Raw genomic sequence first — 9,803 nt, forward strand, 5'->3', positions numbered from 1 at the left:
TCCTTCATTAGAAAGACACCGTTTGCAAGTGGAAGGAAGGTGTTTAATTGGAAACAGGTGCTTAGGTTGTGCATCGTGAGTTCTTCCTTTAAAAGCTCCAAACAACAAAACTAAACAAATGCCAAGTGTGGGTGACTTCAGGTTTCATTTCGTTTGGTTTTTAAGTCTGCCAGTTTTAACACTATTATAAAGCACAGTTGAGACTGCAGTGGTAAATTCCAAATATTCATTATAATTGGAGGTGAAAGAAACATTATCTAACTCCTAGCTCACCCTTGACAGAATTTCCTGGACAAAAACAAGTCTCTGTTATGATAAAAGCAAAAGTCGAGATTTCAAGGTTGCTTTCCTATGGGAGTGGAACCCTTGCAGTGTGTGTGCAGAGTCACATTTTTATGTGTCTAAATCCACTTTTCTAACAGGATTTTTCTCTTGGAGAAGAAAGCTGTCATTTATGAGAAGGCTTCAGACAGTTTGATGGTCTTAAGTGTTTGAGCTTTGTCTGTTTTGCTTTGCTTTTTTCATCCTCAGGAAGGACCAGCTAGGCCTGTGGCTAGTTCGGAGTGGGAAGAGAACAGGCTGGGGTGATGCTTGCCTCATACGGCCAGTGCTTGGGAGGCTGAGGCAGGAAGATCAGAAGTTCGGGTCCAGCTTTGGCCACATGGTGAGACTGTCTCAAAAACAGCAGAAAAGAAAAGAAAAATGAGCCCAGTAACACCACTCTTGTTTTCCGAGAGTATTTTCTTTTTTGCAATCTCATGTAGCACATGAGACTTCGGTTTTCCATGTGGCTGTGGCTGAAGGAAAGTGACATGTGTGTTATGTGATGGACCCTATGGTATAACTCGCCTTCCACTTTGAACATACAGGAGTGAAGGAAAATCACTCAAAGGGGCGTGTAAATCCTCTTCTGAGAAAAAGAAGCCGCAATGTATAATGTAGCAGCATCTGACTTTAGATTTTTTACATTATGTAGTTGCATTTGTTATAAAAGCATAAATAACCTTCATCCCAAGATGGGTACTTGGACATTTATTTTTCTAGGTGATAATGTAATGTAAGGCTGAAATTCTGGGACTCAGGTAAATTTTCCCAGTTTGAATTGAACTTTTTTACCAGAGAATGGATCTCAGAAGCAATGTTCCCAGTCCTGTGATCGGTTCACTATACTCTTGGAAGAAATTCAGGATCTGAACAAAACTTCAAATAAGAAAAGCGGGTCAAATAAGAAGTGTGGACCTTGTTCCAAGTCACTGTAGATTTAGAGGAAATTCAGGTTCAGGGTTGGGAAGACCTTGAGAAAACTAGTTCCAGTAAGAAGTGATGTGTGCTCATTTTTCCTTTAACAGTTATGAGGAACCATCATGAAAATCTCTCTTTGCTTCCAAGTCAACAGAAGTCTGTTTTATGGGATGCCAGGCTTGTACAAGGGAGTGAACTGTTGTTTTCAGTGGTTGCCAGTAGAGAAGGAAGTTTAAGGTTGCTAGAGTTAGGAAAGGTGCTGTTGGAGCTGATTTCTGGAACCATTTCCCAGTGCTGTGAAGTTGAGTCATAAAAATGATCAAAATTAGGAAATGTTGAACATTCTAATGGTTATTGAGATTGGGCAGCAAATTTGAATTTATACAAAAGCTTTTTTTTTATAAAATACTTATTATAAATAACCTTTTAATGAGAGCAAATAATGATAAAACACTAGAGAAATACAGAGTGAAAGGTAACCTAAATTGCTAGGCTTGGTAGCCCACACCTGTAACCACAGCATTTTGGAGGCTGAGGCAGGATGATTGGCTACAAGATCAAGGCCAGCCTGAATGACAGACCCTGTCTCAAAATGAAACAAAAATATAACCCAATTTTTTCTCTTTAAGTACCCCAGCCACTTATATATTCATTTAGAAGACAATGGAAACTAGCTGGTGACCGAGCATCTCATAGATGCCTTTGGGCAACTTTGTGGGATCTGGCCTTCAGGCAGGGCTGTCAACCCCAAGGAGGTGCCATCTTTTGCTCCAGATGCTTCAGGTTTGTAGCTTAAACCTTCAGGTGTTGAGTGTGCTTTATCAAAGATGCTCCAGTGTCCTGCATTGTTAGCACCAGATGGCATTTCACACCTGGGGACATGCCAGTTGTGGTTGCCTGGTGTGCGATACATTTCCACTTCATAGTCTTGCTTGGGTTTTCTTACTAGCAGCAGAAACTACCAGTTTAGAGCTGTGCTTCCATCTGTATCCGGGCCTCCTCCCTTCTCCATGTAAGCTGGCAGTTTTTCTTTTGGAGTTACTAAACAAAAACGGGATATGTGCAATATAAATATATATATATATATATGTATATTTTAATACTTGTGGACAAGTGTTACAAGTTGTTTAAGAACAACAAAATCACCAATGTCTTCCATTTTGAGATGTGTATAGTTTTGTAAGCAGTAGTGCTTGGTAGCATATTGTAGTGCCATGTTAGAGGTTAGTGCATGAATTTAGTATAATTTTAAACTTCAGGATGAAATATTGATAAAAACTAGTAGTGTAAAAAGAGTGGAAAATCCTAGACCTTTACCTTTTTTTCTTGTATGAATCTGTGATATTCTCCCTGGGGATAGGAGATAAAGGCCAAAACAACTAATGTCTGAACAGAAATGTGGGTTCACATTGAGAAACATTGTGCTTAGGGAAATGTTATTAGCCTTTCACAAGGTAGCTAGAAATAACTGCCTTTGCAGCTTTTCAGTCCTCAAAGCAAGGCCTCATTTCATGATTAAGTCTTGCTCTCTTAGTTTGAAGCTAGCTTGTTCTTATATTGTCTGTATTATATGTCTTGGGTTCATTTTCCCTATTTTGTGTCCAGAGAGTTATTTTCTATTTTGCATGTCTGAGATGCTATGCTAATTGCTTTGGAATGTTTAATCTGTGGCCATTTCCTTTCCTGTTTGCAGTATGTGTGTTAATTGCAGAACCTTGTCAGCAGTTTGGAGTATCCTGTACTCTAGGCTTTTTTCTACTTTCCTTATGGAAATAAAGTAGTTGCTTTGTTTTAAAAAAGAAAGTTTTCAGTAAAATGGAATTCCTACCTCTAAAAGCTGCCTAGGAAACTTGGGAGTAACAGTTTTCTGGAGTGTTGTAGGTTGTTATTTTTTGTTTTGTTTTGTTTTAATTTTAGAATTAGAGCCTGCCAGATGTGGTGGTGCATTCCTGCAATCCCAGCATTTGGGAAGCTGAGTCAGGAGGATCGGGGGTTCAAGGTTATCCTTTACTGTATAGTGAATTGAAGGTTAACCTGAGCTACATGAGATCCTGTCTCAGAAAACCAAAAGAAAAGAGAGTCTAGGACTTATTAACATGTATTACATTAGTGTGATAGAAAATGTAAAACTGTTTTTAATGTGACTTTTTTTCCCACAGATTAGGTGTGAGTCTAGTAAGGGACCCAGGAATGGATCCCTGTAGAATATCAAGTAGGTGGCTAGCGCCTGGGAGAATCTGCTTCTGAAAAGCATTTCAATTTAAGAAACAAAGGAAAAATTAAAAAAACTTGAAAAAGTAATGCATATAAAGTAGCACAGTATATAGGAAAGGATATTTCCTATTGCAAAAAATAAAAGCCATAAATGAACTAAAAATGTTGAGGAGGTGGAATTTAGTAGCAATAACAGTTTCTCATGTATAGTAATTTGTGTTCACAGAGGTGTATGGTTGAATACTTACTATTTGAATTTGTGGACCTCTGCAGTCTCACAGAGTCCACAAAAGGAAAATACATCCTAAGTTAAAAAGCATTTAAAACTATGAATGTATATGAATATATCTTTGTTTGTATATGAAAATACCAACTTTCATATATGTGTTAAAGACCCTATTTTGTTTCCCTAGAGTTTACAGTTGTTGAAATCTTTCTAGTGCTTAATCCGGAAACACATGTACTTCTACAGTCCCAGTGAAGCCAACATGTAGGGGTCTTCCTTAAATTGTTTCTATTAATAGTTATTTACTGTGTAGAATGATGTATGCTTTGTAACCTTTGTTCATTGGCTTCCTGGCTACTTTTCCAAAAGGAAAAGGTTGTTTTTGTGTGTGATTGGTGTGTCAGGGGAAGCGGGAGAGCCTCAAGAACTTGCTGGCTCTTCCTTGTACTTAGGATGAAGAAAGTTAGGAATTAAAGGTAAATAAAATGACTGGGCAGTACCCAGGCTGGGGGTTGTCTGTATGTCTGATACATGTATGTAATGAAGCGTATGGCCTGTGTGTGACTGCATAGTTTTTAACAAGGAGAACCCAGCAAACTCATTCCTTTCTCGATCTGAGGAATCACACAGCTCACATCAAGATACAAGAGTGGAACTGGGGTGATTCCTAACTTCCTTTACCTCATGTCCATCGTAGCTACTTGAACAGTGAAAAGATCTGGGTCTTTGTTCCTTTGTTTTCCCAGGGGAAAAAAGTTAAAAGAGTAGTTTTGTAGATCTCAGACTCTCTCTTGAATTATTTTATTACAAGCCTAAGGGGAGGGGAAAGGCTATACTGAGTGTAGTTTCTCTTTAAATGTCCTGTCCTGTCCAAGTTAGGTTTTGGGACAACCAAGCAATATTCAGACACTTGCATGATCATGGAGACATGGCTAATTCAGTTACATCAGAAATTACCCTTAACAGCCATGTTTATGGTTCTAAGTGTAAAACTATGCTACAAGATTTTGTGGTCTCAAAAGTATGTAGGTAATTAGTATTCGGTCTTTCTGTAGTCTCTTGTTCACTCTTTATGTACCTGTGATATGCAAAATATGAAGAGACCCCCTAGCCTTCAGGAGTTTACATTCTCATGGTGCTGTAGATGCAAGCAAACTGTCTCTAGTTTATTTAGAACATTGCTTGGCTATTAATTATACCATTTTGGAAGAACCCCTTGGCCAAGAGTTTTAAAATGCAGAGGGCTATGCTAAATTTCAGGGCATTACTGCTTGAGTTTACATTGTTGTAGCTCAGCTCCCTATCTTTCCCCAGGGAGCTGTTCATTAATGTGAATCAGAAAAGAAACCATTCTGCCTAAGTATCCTTACCACCCCTACAGCTCTCAGTAAGTGGCCCAGAAAACTTACTGCTCCCTGAAGACAGTCACCTCAGTTTCTTTTTCCCAGGGCTTTCAACTTATTCTTTATCCTCAAAGGGCCAGGATTTCTAGCTAAGCCTTTTAGAACTAAATAGAAGTCTTCAGTTTAGCCTTTTTGTATATGACTTGTTTCTGTTTTGAAGCAGCATTGTACTAGATAAGTGTACCTGACTGCATCTCTAAGGAATTTGACTGACAATATTCAGTTGAATTTGCATGTATCATTGCTTTTCCCACAGTTCTGAATCAAAGGGTTTGCATGTTTATTAAAACCAGGCCTGGTTGAAAGTGTAAGCAATAGTAGCAGGCCCATAACTGATTCTAGAATGCTAACATTTTAATGCATGGTTGAATTTTTATTATTAGGTAGTTACTAGTAATTTTCTATATGCATTTATCAATAATGAAGCAATAGATACTTGAACCAATAGCTTGGTTTTATTGTTTGAATTATTTTTGTTTTCTAATTAAAGATTGTCTTACTTCCATTGAAAAATGGGAAGTACAAGATAAATAAGGGGCAACCACAAGACATTCAAACTGTTAGGAATACAGCAAGCAATGCTTGCTCTGTTTCCTGGCTATATTTATTCCCAAGCATGTTTGCAAATACAAGATAAACTAAGCATGTTGAATAAGCTGCTATAATCAGAATGGTGCAGAGTTCCAGAAGAGTCAGGAAATAGACTAAGAAGGGTTATCTTAACTTCAGAAATGTGTTCAGTTTGCAAAACAACCAGCTATGGGACTTTTTCAATTAGGTTTATGTAGACTAAGTTTGGGGTTTCTTAAAAACTATAGATTAAGCCAGATGCATGCTCTGCGGTTCCTGAATAGGCAGAAGCCAGCCTTAGTGCCATAGCTAGACTCCTTTGCAGGAGACAAATTAGTATCTTGGAGGTGTATAGCATCAGTGTGCACATACTTTGGTTTTGCAGGAATGAGGCATCTGATCTGGAAGGTACTGATACGGACCATCTGTAAGGGACCCGCATTAAGAGGGTCTCTGCAGAGTTACGGAAGTACTGCCATTGCTCTTTTGATTGCACTTGTTGCTGCATTTACAACCATTGAGCTACAGTTTCACTCTAGATGAGATGGTCAAAGTGTGGATCTTGCCTAAAACTTTTGATTCCTGATGGACAGGAAAAGTTTCTCTTCTTCCAAAAAAGACATGTATTTGGGTGAACAAAGATGGTGAAAGGAGCAGAAGTGTAATCTAATGCAGAGAGCATTTAGCTGAGAAAAGGGTCCAGTTGCCAGCACTACCCAAACCCGTGGTGGGAGCGAAGAACCTCTTAGACTCTTGACTTGGAAATGATCCAAGCAACAAATAGTTTTGACAAATAATGAGAAGTATTTATAATGTGGGACAGACCTAAATAGAATTCAAGTAAAACTGTTTCCCTGGGTTTAATCCAATTTACCTGTTACATGATGAAAAACTAGTTTGAAATTTATTTTAACTTTTGCTGTGGACGTCACCTAGAATGCTAACTTCCATCATTCAGAACTGAATTAGAGTTGTCAGTGTGGTGTTTGCTTCTGACTGAAATACAGGAATGGAGGTGTGTGATGTACCCCAAATAGAAATGTTCTTTGCCTCTGATATATATGTCCGCTAGCCAAGAAAGATGTAAGGTCAGAGTTCTTTCTTCTAACACTCTCTTCCTAATAGTCCACTAAAGTCAATTAAAACAGATCACACAGGAAAATTAAATGTATATTTGGTAGAGCTCAGACTTATAAACACCTTCAAAGTCAGAATATACTTACAATTACTGATATTTTCTAAACATTCTGACACCTTTGGTAATGGTGTGCTGTGTCCTTAATTTAAATGTGCTTTTTTTTTTTTGCTTGGGATCTAGCTCTTGGAGAACACTTAGGCCCTGAGGCCAGTCCTCAGCACTGACTCCCCATCCCAAGGATCAAACAGATATTCTTTCTGCCAGCATGTTGTCAGTCTTTAAACATTACTAGTCTGGGCATTCACATTAACCCACCCATTCCTGTAATGAAAAGGATTACGAATATTCAAGGAATCTCCCTGACAGTGGAGTGACGTCTGCCCTTCAAGCACAGGTGTTGCTGTTTGCTTGCTCTTCCCTGTTATCTTCCATTGCGCCATTGGTGTATCCAAGGTGATGTAAAAGAGCTTCACTGAATGTTTGAAGCACTACAAAAGGCAGCTTCTTAATCTATGCATCTTTGGGAGTTTTGAAGACATTTGACTCCTTAGAAAAGGAACTGTTTTGAGAGTTTGAAACTGCACCTGTATGTGTATGTTTTTAGCAATAAAGCATGAGCTGAGAATGCACTGAAATTTCATTGTGTGCTGTTACTTTGAAATGGGTAATTTCAGATAATGTAAGTTACAATGGGAAAAGAGGCCTTTCCACAGACCCTTGTTGAAGTGGGCTTTAGGTGTCTTTCTGTTATTTAAGGGATAGAGTTGAGACAAGGTCACCTTGGCTGGCCTTGAACTCAGAGATCCTTGCCTCTGCCTTTTGAGTGCAGGATTAAAGGTGTGTATCACCACCTCAGTTTTTATTTTTATTTTTTTCTGGGTTTCTTAATACCTTAGTCGTGGTGGTTTTTGGTCTGTGTTGCCCAGTGGTAACCATCTGAAGAGAAGGACCATCACATTTTAATTTATTTCCCTTTTAGGGACCACCTTATGTTTCATCTCAATAAATCCTTTGTTGTGGGATAATCTTTTTGTACACTGTGATGATGTATCTCTGCTAAGGCACCTTCTGATTGGTTTAATAAAGATCTGAATGGCCAGTAGCTAGGCAGGATTTCCGGGTGGGGAGGGGGCGGAATTCCAGGGCGGAGATTCGCCAGCCAGAATTAGAAGAAGTCAGACATAACTAGGAGAGGTGATGAGGCACGTGCCAGAAAATAGATTAAAAGAGTTAAGTTACAAGAGTTGGTTGGGAACAAGCCTAAGCTAAGGCCAAGTTTTCATACTTAGTAATAAGTCATTATTTAGGAACTGGAGGTCCAAAGAAAGAACTGATATAATTCTTAGTTTCTGTTAAGATTCTAAACAGAATGATAAAACTATTCATTCCACTAAGTTCTTCCCATAAGAAATGTCGAAGTTGATTTCATTCTTCAGCTAAGACAGCAAAAGAGGCAACTTACACATGTTAAACTTGGCTGTAAGAACAGTGCCGGGCCAAGATCCCACAGCTATAGGGCAGAGGGCTACCAGGGACTGTGGTTTGAAGTAAGACTGTTTCCTGGGGTTGATCTTTGCTGTCAGATGGTAAAGTTCCAGATCCTGAGATAAGTTAATGACAGCAGTATACCCAGCACTCACTGGCCACTGTGCTCCAGCATCCTTATTTCTGCTCCTGCAGCCCAGTGGGTGCTCCTTTGCTTGCACCTCCATCTGCTCAGGCTCTGCATTTGCTGCTGCTCTGTTTACTCCATGTTCCTGTTACAAATTTGTACAGGGAGGATGATGCTGAGGCCCAGAATGAAAGTCATTTATAAGATGCACTGATTTTGTTATTTAACAAGGGGTGTGTTTGTGGTTTTTTTAAGACAGGGTTTCTCAGGGGTTGGGGATTTAGCTCAGTGGTAGAGCGCCTGCCTAGCAAGCGCAAGGCCCTGGGTTCAGTCCTCAGCTCCGGAAGAAAAAGATTAAAAAAACAAAAACTAAAACCAAACAAAAAAAAACAAAATTTTTAAGCCGGGCGTTAGTGGCGCACGCCTTTAATCCCAGCACTCGGGAGGCAGAGGCAGGCGGATCTCTGTGAGTTCGAGGCCAGCCTGGGCTACCAAGTGAGCTCCAGGAAAGGCACAAAGCTACACAGAGAAACCCTGTCTCGAAAAAACAAAACAAAAAACAAAAAACAAAAAACAAAAACAAAAACAAACAAACAAAAAGACAGGATTTCTCTATGTGGTTCCAGCTGTCCTGGAACTTGCTCTGAAGACCAGCCTGGCCATGAACTCACCGAGATCCCGCCCACCTACACCTCCCAAGTGCTGGGATTAAAGGTGTGTGTCACCTCCACCCAGCAAACACTAGCTTTTGTTTTGTTTTTCAGGACCAGGTATTTCTGTGTAGTTTTGTTGCCTGTCCTGGGTCTTGCTCTGTAGACCATCCTGGCCTCGAACTCACAGAGATCTGCTGGGCTCTGCCTCCCAAGTGCTGGGATTAAAGGCATGCGCCACCACTGCCCGGCACTAGCTTTTTTTAAAGAAAGATGATTGGGCTGTTAAGAGCTCAGCAGATAGAGAGGCATTTGCTTCTAAGCCTGACCTTCATTTGATATTCAGGACCTTAGCTGTAGGAAAGAAATGACTCCCACAAGTTAACATCTGACCTCCAGACATGCACACAGAATAAATGTAAAAACAGATTCCAAACTGGACGTAGTGTGTTTGTAATGCTAGTACTTGGGAGGTAAAGGCAGAAGAATCAGTTCAGATTCTTACTATGGAACTGGTCTGAAGCCAGCCTGGAATCCAGTAAAGGAAGATGTTACAAACTTCAAGATAGGCTGTTGTCAAATAAAGAGAAACAAACAAGCTACTGGCTTTTATTACCTGACTGCTCAAGGAAGAGAATTTTTAGCATTGTGATGAGCAGCATTTACTGGTCAATTCCACACAATATCTATGTTACAGATATTGGCATCTCGGGATCCAGTGTGATCAAACATCCTGCAACAGTTATTT

This window comes from Peromyscus maniculatus, chromosome 4 (assembly GCF_049852395.1).
Source record: "Peromyscus maniculatus bairdii isolate BWxNUB_F1_BW_parent chromosome 4, HU_Pman_BW_mat_3.1, whole genome shotgun sequence".
Classification (NCBI taxonomy): Eukaryota; Metazoa; Chordata; class Mammalia; order Rodentia; family Cricetidae; genus Peromyscus; species Peromyscus maniculatus.